Here is a 16,911-nt window from a genome sequence, read left to right as displayed (position 1 = left end):
CAATTGTGTGGTAGTTTGAGCATTCTTTGGCATTGCCTTTCTTTGGGATTGGAATGAAAACTGACCTTTTCCAGTCCTGTGTCCACTGCTGACTTTTCCAAATTTGCTGGCATATTGAGTGCAGCACTTTCACAGCATCATCTTTTAGGATTTGAAATAGCTCAACTTGAATTCCACCACCTCCACTAGCTTTGTTAGTAGTGATGCTTCCTAAGATGCACTTTACTTCACTTTCCAGGATCTGGCTCTAGGTGAGTGTGAGTGATCACACCATTGAGATTATCTGGGTCATGAAGATCTTTTTTGTACAGTTCTTCTGTGTATTCTTGCCACCTCTTCTTAATTTCTTCTGCTTCTGTTAGGTTTGTACCATTTTTGTCCTTTATTGAGCCCATCTTTGCATGAAATGTTCCCTTGGTATCTCTTAAGTTTCTTGAAGAGATCTCTAGTCTTTCCCATTCTATTGTTTTCCTCTATTTCTTTGCATTGATCACTGAGGAAGGCTTTCTTTTCTCTCTTTGCTATTCTTTGAAACTCTGCATTCAAATGGGTATATCTTTCGTTTTCGCTTCTCTTCTTTTCACAGCTATTTGTAAGGCCTCCTCAGACAGCCATTTTGCTTTTTTGCATTTCTTTTTCTTGGGTATGGTCTTGATTCCTGTCACCTGTACAATGTCACGAACCTCCGTCCATAGTTCATCAGGCACTCTGTCTATTAGATTTAGTCCCTTAAATCTATTTCTCACTTCCACTGTATAAGGGAGTTTCTGAATTTGCTCACTGAAAAACAAATACTGAGTTCTGTTTTCCCTTTTGGCGTTTCTTCATAAAAGCAAAAATCCTCTTTAGATTTATTTTGATTAGTGAAAACAGATGTGTGTAGGACTTTTTTAACAGCAGAGTTACAAAAGAATGCACACTTTCCAAAAGAGGGGGATACCTATATTTATTGTAATGAAAAAGGTTAGCGCTCCATTACAGTTTTAACCAGTCATATATAACTATTTCCTCAATGTTAGTAAGTGCCCTCCACGGGTGACCAGACGGTAGAGTGACAACTCATTTCTGTTTGTATCACTGAAAATCCTGCAGCCTGGGAGGCCCCTTAATCCTATGAAAAATGGAATGATTGATCCTTCTACCAAAGTCTTCAATATTTCTCAATTATATTTTTGTGATAAGATACTAGTTTGCAAAAAACGAAATATTCTCAGTTATTAAGAGTAAATAATTAAATTGGCCTCATCTCTTCTAAAAGCTAATGTAATTATAAAACTGAAGATGGAAATGAGGGCGACCGAAGAGACACCTTAACCAAAAGCAGTTAGTATATCTTGGCTGGATACTGGTTTTAAAAATCAATAAAAGACTTTTAGGGGACAATTAAGGAGGTTTAGGTTTGGAAATGTTAGGTGATGTTAGGAAATAATTGCCAAATTTCAAAGAGTCAAAATTATATGACCATGAAAAGAGAAAGTCATTATCTTTAGGTTGCATGCATTCTGAAATATTTACGGGTGAATTGTGTTATATTTGCAACTTATTTTCACATGATTCAGCATGAAATATTTTTATACATGTAAAGATAAAGCAAAGTTAGCAAAATATTAACAATTATTCAGTATAGTTGGTGGGCATCTTAGTTTACTATTCTTTTCATTTTTCTGTGCTTTGAAACTATTCACAAATGAAGTTGAAGGGGAAAGATCTATTATCAAAATCTAGTGGTCAGTTTTTCACATTCTTGATAGGGAAACATTCAGATCCTATATAGCTCTTGATTAGATACAAAAATGAAATATACTAATCATTTATGATATATTCTAGCCAAACATGTACCTTAAAATTATCTAGCCTTTAGGTCAACCTTCCTTTCTTACAGTAGTAGGAGATAATGTGGTCATCTAAAGAATACCATAAAGAAGCAAAAATTTACAAGATGGGATGTTCTGTAGGACAGCTGCCCTGGTCTTCCAACAAATTGGTATTAGGAGAAATGGGACTCTTTTCAATTAACAGAGATGTAAGATACATAATCAGAATCAACACTTGTTTCTAGATTGAACCCTCATTTAGGCAGACAAGTGCCAAAGGACATTTTTGAGACAACTGGAAGATTTGAATCTTGACTAAGTATTAGATAAAATGAAAATGTGTTCAAAGGTAAAGATTGTTAACTGAAGAAACATATTGCAAAGCAGTATGTACAGAGTAGTCTCTCTTTGATAAAGAAATACATATATGCACATATGTGTGGATTAAGTTGTAGAAGGATGCCCACTCAAATGTTACTGTATAATCTCTGGATGGTGGTAATATATTGTTTTTTTTCTTATTTTTGCTTAGCTATATTTAAATTTTTCTGTAATGTTCCTATTACTGCTTTTGCCATTTTTTTAAAAGGTTCAGAAAGATAAGTGTCTCACTGGTTGCAACATTGAAAGTGTTAGCAACACTTCCTTATTAATAGACTATCTTCAAGGTATATGTACAACCAAGATGCTTTACAAGTTCTAGGTCCTGATGTTTATATGAGTTTTGAGACATATTCCTCCTGCAACTGGTTTGTCCACTGTATTTCAAAATGCCTTTAACATTCATGTTGGAAAGACAAGCTAAAAATCTTAAAAATACAGATAAATAGTGGATGGCTATATTTTGACCAATGGCCAAGAGCATATAGGAAAAAGCAAATAATTTGTTAACAATGAGATTCCAGCTTCAGGAGGTTATTTCCCCCACAAGAGCCTCCTCTTGTGCAAAAAAGTGGCTGCATTATATATGGCAGAAAAATTCTATACTGGAAGTCAGCTTCAGTCCCTAGACCTGCCATTTGTTTTGTTTTTTAAGTGGAAGAAAAAAATAGAGAAGACAAACTTAATTTGAGAAATGCTTTGGGAGAAAACAGAAATACATACAGATGGAAAACAATGTAGTTAGCCATAGGATTTTTAAATTTTGAACACGTTTGAGGTCATTATTTCATAGATCAGAACTGGAAAGTGTAGCATAGAGTGAATAAGAAAAATGAGAAGACTGCCTTCTGATATAACCTGCGAGGTAATACCGAAGTCCTGTGTATACACTTGTTACTAAGCAATGGTGATTTAATGCATTTATCATGAATGATAGTGTGATATTCTTATTAATCAAGATACACCACTTCATTTAGTTCCTTTTTCTAGGACTCAAAAAGACCATAAAAGCAAGCAAGCAAGCAAGCTTGCAGTTTTCTTATGACTTGAGATTAAATAGCAGTTTAGATCTGGGATGGCATCTAGAAGTGCCTCCCCCCAGCCTACCCCACCCCCGCTGCCAACACACACACACACACACACACACACACACACACCCCACTCACGGTTTTCTTAAACTTTGCGAAGAAATATGGTACATGTCTAACCTCGGTATACCAAACTCAGCTTCTATGTGAAGGGTTTTGAAAAGTAAATTAATGCTTGGAAAACCCAGGGCAATAGTTTATCTGCCCTAGCTTAAGGATGACACGGTTCAACTTGATTTGAATATATATATATATATATAATTCTGGGCTTCCCTGGTGGCTCAGCTAGTTAGGAAGCTGCTTGCAGTACAGCAGACTCAGTTTTGATCCCTAGGTCAGGAAGATCCCTGCAGAAGGGAGTGGCTATCCATTCAGGTATTCTTGCCTGGAGAATTCCATGGACAGAGGAACCTGGTGGGCTATAGTCCACGGGGTTGCAAAGAGTCAGGCGCAACACTTTCACTTTTCCTATATAATTTTCTTTATTTATTTATGGCTGTGCTGGGTCTTTATTGCTTTGCTTGGGCTTTCTCTATGCAGTGAGTGGGGGCTACTCTTCATTGTGGTGCAAAGGCTTCTCTTTGTGGTGGTTTCTCTTGTTATGGAGGACAGGCTGTAGGCGCACAGGCTTCAGTAGTCGTAGCATGCTGGCTCAGTAGTTGTGGCGAGGCATATGGAATCTTCTGGGACCAAGGATAAAACCCACTTTCCCTGCATTGGCAGACAGATTCTTATCCACTGTACCACCAGGGAAGTCTGTGAACTGTGAACAGTTATTCTCAAGAAGTGTTTTCCCATCTCGGAAATACTGCCACTTCTCTCTTGTAGTTACCTCTATATAAGAGTATTTGGATTAAGCTTTGATTTTTCATTCAGAGATGGCTCAATTCTTCCTTGTTTGCTGCTATTTTCACTTTAAGTGCTTTTTCTTGAGTTCCTTATTTTTGTTAAGTTTCCCTGGTGGCTCAGATGGTAAAGTGTCTACCTACAATGAGGGAGACCCAGGTTCGATCCCTGGGTCAGGAAGATCCCCTGGAGAAGGAAATGGCAACCCACTCTAGTACTCTTGCCTGGAAAATCCCATGGATGGAGGAGTCTGGTAGGCTACAGTCCACAGGGTAGCAAAGAGTTGGATACATCTGAGCAATTTCACTTTTATTTTTGTTAGTCTGCTTTCTAATAACATTCACTATACTAACCTTTGGAAGGACTGATGCTGAAGCTGATACTCCAATACTTTGGCCACCTGATGTGAAGAACTGACTCATTGGAAAAGACCCTGATGATGGGAAAGATAGAAGGCAGGAGGAGAAGGGGACAACAGAGGACGAGATGGTTGGATGGCGTCACTGATTTGATGGACATGAGTTTGAGCAAGCTCTGGGAGTTGGTGAAGGACGGGGAAGCCTGGCGTGCTGCAGCCCATGGGGTCACAAAGAGTCGGACATGACTGAGCAACTGAACTAACTTTGTGCCTTTCATTTAAGATCTATAATTGCTTTCTAAAAGTTAATTAAATCTTAGAAACCCCCTGGCTTATGAGAGCCTTTAATAGAGAAATTTACTTCTAAAGGTAGAGTCCACTGATTTCTGGCAATTTCAGATAAAGACTGTAAGGAAGATAGCTTTCACCTCACTGAAGGATGTGACTAAAGAAAAAAAATCATTGTGGAGCAGTTCTGCATAGCTTTCCTATTAACTAGATTCTTTAGTCCATTGGAAAGGGGAGATGACTAAGTAATGTGATGTCTGTGCCATTCCTGCATCCAAAGTGACCCAGAAAGTTCTCTCCCCTCATTCAAGGGTTGATGACACTGCTGAGACTGATGCCTTTTGTTCCCAGACCAAACTGTTTTTTATAGCCCACCCCCTGCTGGCACTTCCCAAAGTGCCACTGCCATCAGCTCCAGAGGGAGCCCCTTCCTCAGGCTTCCTGGCCAGCAGCTGCACTGTGATGGCAGGGAGCTCGGAATGGGAGGAGAAAGCAGCTTGCAGACAAATGGGCAGCTAATCCGACCAACAGCCCATCACTAGAACCATAAAAAAAATTCCTTCCCCCACCCCCCCCCCCACTTGCCTCATCTGCATTTCTTGGCTGAGGTGGTGATGGAATGCTCCTTGGGAAAGTTATGGTTTCACATGGTCTATCAAGCAACCTCAAATTTCCCCCTTTTTTCTTTCTCAAACAATTCTGCTCAGTTAGCCTAGTATTGTCAAATCACTACAGACCTTACAGGTAGTAAAAGAACAATGAGGCAATAGTAGAAACAACTTTATGCCGATGAGATTGACAAATTAGATAAAGTCCTTAAAAGACACAGCTACCAACAGTGTCTCACTCTAAGTGAGAATTTCTGGATCCTTCTTTAAACTTTCTGTCATCATTGTTTGGATCTCTCAGTGTTCAACTTTAGTTTAGAAGCAGCCCTACTGAACTTACTTAATAAGCATTCTCAACTGTTCCACTAAGATCCAGTTGCTTTCACCACAAGTTTTCTATTTTGGGGATAGAGAGGGTAAAGCTATATTATTAGAATAAAATTTAAAATTTTTTATTTTATAAGAACATCTCAGGGATTAATCTTATTTTAATCAGGATTATAAAGTTCTGATCCTTCTGGGTGGCCTTTATGTTAGAGCCAGAATGACAACCTTGCTGGTCTTTATATAGTGTTCGTAGTCCTTAACAATGTGAGAACGTTTCAAGGCGAGAGAGGTAAAGCTGTTTTATAAAAATAAACATCTCAGGGGTTAATAAATCTTATTTTAATCAGGATTATAAAATTCTAATCCTTCTGGGTGACCTTTATGTTAGAGCCAGGATGACAACCTTGCTGGTCTTTATATAGTGTTCCTAGTCCTTGACAATGTGAGAACATTTCAAGGTGTCTTTAACATATATATGTGATTAGAGCCTCTTGCACCATAAAATGGTTAGCCACGGACCCATATAAAACAGTCAGTCTACAATGAGGTTGAAGCTTTGGAAACATCACATCCTTTTCAGTGGTACTTGCCTTTATAGTGTCATTTAGCAAATAGACTGTGAAGAATTAGTCATGCCAAACTTCTAACCATCTGATGACTAGCTACAGAATAAACATCCCAAATGAAAATTTTTAGATTTTAAAGGTTTAGTCTTTCTTTTCAAAGTTTCAATTAAAATAAAATACTATATCTACTAGGACCCCCTAGTTCTCGTCTAACTTGTTTGCACCTTTCAGAGATACAAGATCAGCACTTATGTGCTACACATAAGTAGCACACCATTATGAGTTCCTTCATGCCTCTCAGAGATGGTTTGAGAAAATGGAATATTTGAAGCCACTGTAGTCTTTGTGATGAGAAACATAATACACTAAATTAAATCAAAATGTTAGGCTGTTAGGCACATTAATGAAATCACATTATTATATTCCTCTTTCTGTTACGCATATCGTAGGTCCCAATCTGAACACCGTATTATATGTAGGAAGCCAGACCCTCTGTCTAGCTTCCTGTAGGTCTGGATGCCCTCAACCTGTCCTTGGCTCTTCAGTAGTTACCTAGGTCTGAGGCCTGACCCTGGGATCTCCTATGCCATCTGAGCTGGCCTTTTCACTGGATTCCATGCCCTTGTATCTTCTTAGAATACTTTTCTTCCTTTTTAAGATCCATTTTTAAACTAGCCTTTTCTTGATCGTTTACCTTTATCAGTGAGTTTGGTATTCCTGACTTCTACATAAGCTGCTATAAAGATTTTGATATGCCAGTTATATCTTAATACGATTTTTATAAAAAAAGATTTTGAAATTCTGAAACACATCACAGAGTAAGAGTTAGAAACAGTGTGCCAACGTGTTTTCTTCCTATTCTAATTGATCAGGGGAAACTGAGTTGGATGTACTCATTGCCCATATAGAAAACAGGTTTCCTACCCCATGAGTAGTTGTTTGAAATTAAATTTCACTGCTTGTGACAGAAAATACTGAGTATCTAGTGTATATATAATATACTATAAAAATATTTTATAGTTGTTAATCTGGCATTCAGAGCTCCCACAGACTGGTCAGTGTTTATCTTTCAAAACATATCTCCCCAGAACCTGCCTTATGGTTGCTGCTCTAGCTACAGTCATCTGTTCACATTGCTCATTATTCACTTTGTTCATTTGCTAAAGCCATTCTCTTCCTTTACTCTGCTCTCCTATATCACAATACTGGAGAGTCTCCTGTTCTTTTATGCTTGTACAATTCCTAGCCTAGGAGACAATTTCCTGTTATTTTGCTCTAATGCGTGCTTGTCTCATGTGCATACGAACTACTCATGCTTAATTGCTGACTTATCTGGCATGTAATAATATACTTTGATATAATGTGCTGGACATAATGGTGAAATGGTTTAGCATTTGTTCTTTATAAACAGCAAGGCAGTTTTATATCATAACTCCATCATGACTTCCTAGCTCTGTGATTGTGGGAAAAATTGCTTAACCTCTCTGAGTCTGCTTCCTCATCTCTCTTCTGGGGCTAATGATAATACCAACATTGAAAGTGAAAATGTTAGTTGCTCAGTCGTGTATGACTCTGAGATCACATGGACTGTAGCCTGCCAGGCTCCTCTGTCCATGGGATTCTCCAGGCAAGAATACTGGAGTGGGTTCATTCCCTTCTCCAGAGGATCTTCCTGATCCAGGGATCAAACCTGGTTCTCCTGCATGCAGTACCTACCTTACCAGGATTGTTTTAAGGATTAAATGTGATAATATATGTAAAATTACCTAACAATGCTTCATGACACTGAGTTAGCACTCAGTCAAAGTTAGCTATTATTTTTTACCTTGTCTTTTTTTTTTTTAACTTATGTATGGACTATGTTCCCATCATTAATGGAAGGATTACTATCTATTGTTACCTATTATTTGCCAAGCACTGTGCTAAGCACTTTCACTTATATTATCCTATTCAATTTTTACAGCAATCTTGAGGTTAAAGTGATTTGATGTATAGGCCATATCTGGGAATTATTAGAGCCAGGGTTTTGAACTTAATTATATTTGCCTCTAAAGCCTTTTTATTACTTAATGGTGCTTTCTCATAGACATGGGAAACTTCTTATTTTTCTCACAGGGTGAACCAAGTGTGTGTACAAAAGTTCATTCATTTAATGGATTTATTGTGTATAAATATATGAAGTGGAACTTGGGGTTTTACTCCATTTATGCTATTGCTTTTTGTGGCCAATAGTCATATGTTCTCTTCCTTCTTCACTCAGAAAGTGCTTCCAAATTCCTTTTCATTCTCTGTAATACTTAAGGCACTAGTACCTTTATTTACACTTAACCACTGCATGCTCTTGCTTATCTGCTTAAAACAAAAACCTTTGCTAATTAATTTTCAACTTCCTAATCCAATCCCTTTATTTATAATCGAAGCAAAGAAAGCTCAGAGTAGCTAAGAGACCTGCCCAAGGCCACACATGGAGCTAATGGCTGGTGATCCAGGTTCCTGGCTCATACCCAGAGTGCTATTCATTATACCAAGAGCCTCTGGAGAAGAACCACTTGAAAATATTATCGTCATAAGCAGTTAAAACCTCCACCTGCTGTCTTATTGGTGGTAGTAATTTAATAGTAAATCCTTGTAAAATATAATGTACAAAGAAGATTCCTTCTGCACAGAATTCAACTTAGTAAAATCTAATCATAAGACTCTATGTTCATGAAGAACATCTGACTGTTGCTATTTTACAGGCTATTTCTAGAAACCAGAAGGGATTCTAGTTTATTCTGTATGGCACTTGGTATGGGACATCTTATGAAGGCCAGAACTGTCAGAATAGAGAAATTTAGAGGCTAGAAATAAAATTTTAGAATTTGAAAAATAAAAAATTTGTGAATATCTAATGCAATCTAATAAAATTCCCTTCTTTTTTATAGTAAAGATTTTGAAACAGAGAAAGTGGCATAGCTTTACAGTAAAATCTGTGGCAAAATCAGCATCACTTTTCTCACAATACTGAATTACCTCTCTTGGTTACCTCAAAATTAAATTGTGTTGATTGTCATAGAAAATTGCAGGAATAAATCCTTTTGGAAAAATGTAAGACAACCTTCATGCAACTAAAATTAAACATTACCTTAATCTCTTTTTGTACACAGACCCCATTATTATTCAGGCAATTTCATTACAAGTGCAGATTTTCTTGGCTTTTTGATAGTCCTTATGTGTTACTGGCAGAATTGATTTTTCACCAGAAATATCAGAATTCAGAAAAAGAGAAAATGGAATTATTTCAGCTAAACAGGAACTTTGAAAGTCTCCTGGTGTGATGTATTGCGAAATGGCCTCAATTTTTCAGCAAATTCTGGACATGGACAGGAGTCAGAATGGGAATCATCTCTAAGAGAATCAACAGTTCTTTCTAACGTCTTTGCCCTAGAGACAACAGAAATGTCTGGCTGTTCATTAGAACTTTAACAAAATTTTCATCCTTGCTGTTTTCTTTAGGTTGTGGAGTGAGTAGGTATACCTATCGGAGCCCAGAATTTGAGAGAAATTTTGTATTATTGTTAATTTTTAAAGAAAATTTCATTCTTTCCAGTTTGTGCTCCTATAGATTCCTGCCTGTTTTTTCGTTTGTTTTTTTTTTCCCTGTCACACCATGCCACCCAGTCTGGGTATGAGAAATCAGGATGAGAAGATGACAGTCAGCGTATGACACAAGGGGGAAATGCATCCATACCCTCAGCTCAGGCCTGTCCTTCAAACTCTGGAGATTGTTTCGAGTCAACCCCAGGACACTGGTGAATGTGGGAAGCTCTTGAGGGGCAAGAGGTGGGAGGGTGCCAGGGGCCTGGAAGATCATATGGAGCTCCCTGCCAAGCTGGCCTAGGATTAACCCGTGGTTTCCCAGCCAGAGCTAATCCAGCTGTCTTGCTTTCCTGGGGTCTCTCATCTTAATCTATGGAATTGACCAACTGAGTTTGACCGTGACTGGCTTTGTTTTGCAAAACAAAATTGGTAAGGCAGGCCTCACGCTGACTGACTGAATGGTGTCATCAGCCCAATTCAAGGGGTGCCACAAAAGCAAGGAAATGAAACTTCAATTTCCTCCTCATGTTAAGTGATAGCTTATCATACCGATTATGACCCTTATGCAGCTCAGGGTAAAGTATTTTATTGCTTTTTTTTTTTCTTTCCTGTGAACAGCCATAAACCACTCTCTCCCTCCACGTTTTCCTCTAACCCCTGCCCCCAACAACACACCTGATTAAGGCTCATTGGAAAGGACTGCTCTCTGTTGTCAAAGGACAGACAACCCAAACTTCCTTTCTTAACCCTACCAACCTGTCACGATTTTATCTTGATTCTAGGAAGTACAAGATTTGTTTTAAGGCAAAACAGAAACAAGCCAACAACCAGGGTGGGAGGAAGTCTATCTGGCTTCAGAGTACCTTTTTAATGTTCAGTTCCTCTCACTACTTGGATGAGCTCGCTTCAGTTCTGGGCCAGGCAGAGATGGTTTGCTTTCATCTCTATGTTCCTACTGCCCCAAATAAAAGTACGCACTTTTATTTGACTGTTTATCACACCACATTATTATGGACACAGGTGTGTTTTCCTTTTTGATCAGGAAGAACTGTGTCCCTTCTTGTTTACCTCCTAGACAAGCACCTAGCACAGTCCATAGAAGACATTCACTGAATGAACAGATTGATGGAGGCTCCCCACAAAGATTAGCTCATCTATTTCCCTACCTGCCAGCAAATCTGTACCTATCTATTCCTAAAATCAAAAAGAGGTTCAGTTGCTCAGGTTACTCATTGGGCACATGTAGACAACAATGGGAGAGGTGTGGTGTTTCTTTGGACTTGGACCTGTGCCCTCTTCCCTTCACTTCCTACTCCTTTTAGGAAATCTCATTTACCCCCGTGGCTTCAGTATTGGTGATTCCAGAATTTGCATCTCCTTCTCAGGGTTCTTCTCTAGTTTATTTAGCCATTTCCCCCAGACTTAATAGCCAATTGCCTGCTTAATATTTCCACTTGAATGTCTCAGGAAAAATTTAAAGTTAATGTGTTTGAAATGGACTCTTGATCTGCATCTTCCCATTATCCCTAACCTGGTCCTCATTTTGCCTTTATCTGTAAACAGCATCACCTGCCACTCAGTTACTAAAGCTAGGAAACTGAAGGTCATCCTAGATGCTTCTTCTCTCACCCATCAGCAACTTTTATTGGTGCTACCTCTTTTATCTGTACTGTCCATGTTTCCTTTTGCCTCTGTTCACTTTATCCCTACCTTAGTCTACTTCACTATCAGCTCTTGCCTGGCTTAATACAACTGCCTCCTTGTCTTCAGGCTTCCACCCTTGACCGTCTCTGGTTCATTTTCCATACAGTAGCCAGCACGAGTTTTCTTACAAGGTAAATAGGAGCCTATCACTCCCTAACTTAAAATCTTTCAATGGCTTTCAATTTCTTTGGAACAAAATTCAAACATTTTACTGTGACCAGCTGGGTCTTGAATGATCTGGACCCTGCTTACTTCTCTAAGTTCATCTCATGTCACCACATGCAAAGCATTCTCCAGTCATATCAAACTTTTTATCGGTTCTTGGAATTTCCCAAGCTCTTTTCTGCTTTGGGCCTTGTTACTTGTTAATGCTTCTCTCTGAAATATGTTTTCTTGAAGCTCTTACAACTAATTCCTTTGGGCTTAAGTTTAAATGTCAACTTCACAGAGCTCTGACCAGTTTTTCTTAAGATGTTGCTGCCTTATTGTAAGAGCCCTACAATTTCCATCATGACACTTATCTCAATCTGTACTAGCCTATTTTTTTTTTTAACTTATTCATTGTATGTGTCATCCATGAAAATGCTAGTTCCATGAAGGCAGAGACTTTGTCAGTGTCATGGACTTCTTCATCCCTCGCATTAATGCTATGTTTATAGCAGAGTATGTGATCAAGAAATGTTTATTGAATGCATGAAGTGAGTTATAAATAGGAGGACTATGTGATTGCCATCAAACAGTACACTTTCTGGAATGAAAGTAGGCACAATTACAATTATACTTGGAATAGCAGGTGTAAACTATGAAACAATAGGAAGAGTACTAGATTTCTAGAGATGTCAGCATTCAAGGTAACTCTGATTTTGTGCCCTTCAACATTTTTTTTTAGGTGAAGCCAATTTAAGGTGAATATGAGGGAGGGGAGAAGGGGTACGTGCCATGAAGGTTAATGTAGCTGGGAGAATAGGCTGACCTTTTCCTTTTCCTTGGCTCAAGTGATAATGGTATGTTTGAGAACCTCAAATGTTCTCTTTCATTCTCTTTAGACTTCAGATTTTCTTTTTGAATATCACATACCATATACAGGGGCTTCCTAGGTGGCACTAATGATAATCTGCCTGCCAAAGCAGGAAATACAAGAGAAACAGTTTCAACCCCTGGGTCGGGAAGATCCTGTGGAGTAGGGGCAACACACTCCAGTATTCTTGCCTGGATAATGGACAGAGGAGCCTGGCAGGCTGTTCCATGAAACTGCCAAGGGTCATACATGACTGAGTGACTGAGCACACACATACTATATGCAAGCCCTCCCCCATCAGTTAACCTGTCTAAAGTTACTGCCCAGCTGATTGGTCCTGAGAGTAGTTTGGACCACTAACCCCAACTCTAAGAGCAGAGGAACTAGAAATTGATTACATTTGAAATTTGAAGACCTGAGGTCTATCCTCAGCTTGACATTTAACTAGGCAAATGACCTTGGGTAAATTTCTTTCCCCTTCTGTGAAGTGAGAGGTTTACAGGAGATGACTGGTAAGGTCTCTTTGATCTCTGAAATTCCATGTCCTGTACAAATCACCTACCAAAGGCAGAGTGTAATGAGAGGCTGGCAGAGGCACCAAGAGGGGTAACAAGGCCCTACTTCCAAAGAGGAGACTTGACAGCTCTATCATTGAGGCATAGAAAAATACATACTGTCTAGATATCATAGGTGGTAAAATTTAGTTTGTATCAAATGCAAGGGCAATTTCAAAGAGCAGATAGACCTTAAGGAGGAAAATGGTTTTAAATGAAATATGGAAGTTGCATGGAAATGGTGTATACAAGAATTGTCATAACCTGGTCTAGCTGGAACTGAGGAAACAAGGGATAAAATTGAAAAAGCAAAATAAGTGTTGTTACCTCTGGGAAGGGTGGTAAGCTGGTGGGAGAAGGGAGTCAAGGTATTAATATTATTCACTTTTTGGTCTGTGTATTTCTAAATTTTTTGGATTTTTATGAGATTATGTTCATGGAAAACATTTTTTCAATATTTATAATAAGATTGTGTCAAATTTAGAAGACTTGAGATGTCAAGCCAGAGAATTAGGACTGTATTCACTAGGATAGTGGTCCCCAACCTTTCTGGCAACAAGGACTGGTTTTGTGGAAGAGTTTTCCCATGGATTGTGGGTGGGGTGGATGGTTTCAGGGTGATTCAAGTACATCACATTTGTTGTGTACTTCATTATTATTACATCAGCTCCACCTCAGATCATCAGGCTTTAGTCCAGAGGTTGGAGACCTCTGCTCTAGGACATTGGTGGTTTTCTTTTTAAGTCAGGTTATGATGAAGGCAGTGTCTTAGTAAGTAAGTATGGTAGCATTGTGTTAGGTAGACAGTTGAGGAGCAAAATATCTGTTATTGAGTTAGCACACAATTCAGGTGCAATATGAAAAGTTGAGCAGAGGGAGAAGTCAAGGATGACGCATTAGTAAGCCTTAGTCACTCAAAGTGTCGTCAGGTTACTGATGGAAGTAGAGGAATCATTTCTGTCACTCGAATAGAAATGGCCTGTGGAATATTAGAGCTGTGGTGCCTGGAGCTTGCACAGAAGTGGAGATTTTGGAATCATCAGCACAGAAATAAAACTGGGATTTTAAAGTAGCTAGACACTTCACAGGTAAGAACAGAGAGGGAAGTGTGTCCTGACTGTCAGTTTCATGTTCTTGTCCCTGCACTGCCTGCAGGCCCCTAGGACAGGACGATCCTGTTGACTGAGGTTCTGGCTGAAGTGGAGGGGTTATAAATGAACTTGAGCCATGGAGAAACGCAAGTGGGGCCTGATGGGACATTCAAAGTTCTGTGACAGCCAAGAATAGGTAGATTCTTCAGATACTTGAGGGCAAGAGGTGAAGGCAGTTGGGGTTTAAGAAGTGTATCTATCTGGCTTACACCCTACCTAACTCCTCACCAAAACCCAAAGCTGATGCATTTGAATAAGGTTAAGGAAAGAATAGTGTAAGAGAGAACTAGTGAAAAACTGAAGTAATTAGGGTTATTCAGGTTGGATAAAAGGAATGTTTGAAGGCCCGAATCCATGATGGAGGGTCCTAGAAGATTTGGTAGACTTAAAACACAGCAGTGCTGATTCAGGCAAGGGATGCAGCAAATGTCCTGGTAGGCACTTTATCCTAGTAAGGAAGTATTAGCTTCTCCCTCTCTCCCTGATGGTCTTTCAAAACAGGGTGTAAGATGTGCTCCTCTTCACTAGGCCTTTGACTGGGAGCTCTCTTGCTAAGAAGCAGATAGCTGAATCAAGTGATTTCTTATAGATTGCCAAGAAATGGCAAGGGACCATCTCACCATCCCCTAGACCTGTCATAGGTGTACTCTGGTACCTGAGAATCTGAGGGGAATCTGAGAACCTTTCCCTTACCCACATCCCACCCATCCCCTACCATATTCCACCTCACTTACCCTCTGCCTACCTCCTCTGTCCCTGACCAAATGCAGTCTGAGGCTTCCCAGAGCCTTGGCCTAGTTTCCTCAATGCTTTCATTGGTCATCATACATTCATTTCCTGATAAAAAGGGCAGCCTGGCAGGGTGGGCAGAGCACCAGCCATGGAGAATGTTCAGGGCCTTGGAATCTAGTGTTCAGCTATCTCACTTGGTGATACAGGGGGTTGGAGGGCAGGGGGAGCTTTCCTCCTCCAAATCTAACGTTCCTCCTGTGGGGTGTGTGTGCTCACTCAGTTGTATCGATTCTTTGTGACCCCGTAGACTGCAGCCTGCCAGGCTTCTCTGTCCATGGGATTTTGCAGGCAAGAATACTGGAGCAGGTTTCCATTTCCTTCTCCAGGGCATCTTCCTGACCCAAGGATAGAACCCATGTTTCTTGCATCTCCACATTGGCAGGCAGGTTCTTTACCACTGTGTCACCTGGGAGGCCCTTCTTCCTGTGGTAGGGAATGCAGTAGAATTAGAAGGATGTAGAGCACTAGTCTCACACAGAGGTCTTTAACTTCTTCTAAAAGTCTTTGCTCTGATCTTTGTTTTCATCCCCCTCCCACCCACCCAAACATCTTTATCTAGGCCCTTGATTACTATTTTGAGATCAGTGATATGAGTAGTTTGTGATCTGGGACTAGAAATTTGTCTTTCTCTGGATCCTGTGTTTTTTTCCTCTAGCCTCTAAAATAAACACCCCTCTTTTGACTTTCCTTTGAAACTTTGACCTCTACTGTAGACCACAATGGTTAGCCTTTTTCTTTGAGTACCCCCTGGAGAACCAGGATTCTGCCCTCCCTAGTCAGCGGGAGCCAGGCTATCTGCTTTATCATTCCAAGGAAGGCCTTTGCAAGTCAAAAGTTAGGTTTCTTCTCTCTGGAGAAGGGCTGAGAAATGTGACTCTCCTACTTGTAGAAGAGGGAGGAAAAGGACACCTTTTGCTGCATATAAATGGAGTCCTTCTACAAAGCTGTCATGACAGTTAAGAATGTCACCAGAGATCCCTGGGGTCCCAGAGTGTAAATGGTGTAAAGGAAGAATATAAATTTATATGGTAGTAAGTCTGAATTCAAATCTATCTCCTTGTATTTAATTTAAGGTTGGTTGCTTAACTTCTCTGAGCCAGTTTCCTCAGTAGTAAGGGGAATACTTGTAACTCTTTAACTGGATTGTTCTGAGGACTGGAGATACATATTAAGCATCTGACACTTAGTAGATGCCCAGTTACTTCCTTTCCACCCTTAGGATCACACACCAGCAAGCCCTAAGAAGATTGGCAGGAGACCATGGGAAACTCTGGGAATAGGCCTTAGGGTTTTCTTGTTGTTGTTCAGTCGCTAAATCATGTCTGACTCTTTGCTGCCCTGTGGACTGCAGCATGTCAGGCTTCTCTGCCCTTCGCTCTCTCCCAGAGTTTGCGCAAGCTCATGTCCATTGAGTTCTTAGGAGTCATGAATTCTGCTCATGGTACAGATGGGGAGAAGAGGGAGAAAGAAGAGGAAGTGAAGGGGGAGGAGGAGGAGAAAGAGCTTTGTAAGGGCCTGGCAAGCCTAGACTGAGAAAACAGAGGCTTATGTTCTCCAGGCAATGTGGAGCAGTGCCCGGATTTAATGAAATATGGGACTTGGCTCATGGACAGGTTTCCCTCATCAAGTTGATTCCTTTTTCAGCAGTTTTTCAAGATTCACTATCAGATTGTGACGGCGACCTGCCTGTCTTGGGCCCTGAACCTATCAAACATGAGTTTTTACTGTTCTGTCACCTTAATGATAGCCAGCTTGTTAAGGATGAGCCAAAAGAGAAGGAGTAAAGGGTTGTAACTATTGAATCTGAATGCCACTGTAATGCCTAGGAATGACTCCC

Source organism: Dama dama, chromosome 9, assembly GCF_033118175.1.
Source record: "Dama dama isolate Ldn47 chromosome 9, ASM3311817v1, whole genome shotgun sequence".
Taxonomy (NCBI): domain Eukaryota; kingdom Metazoa; phylum Chordata; class Mammalia; order Artiodactyla; family Cervidae; genus Dama; species Dama dama.
The sequence above is the reverse complement of the archived record's forward strand: the minus strand, read 5'-3'. Positions refer to the sequence as shown.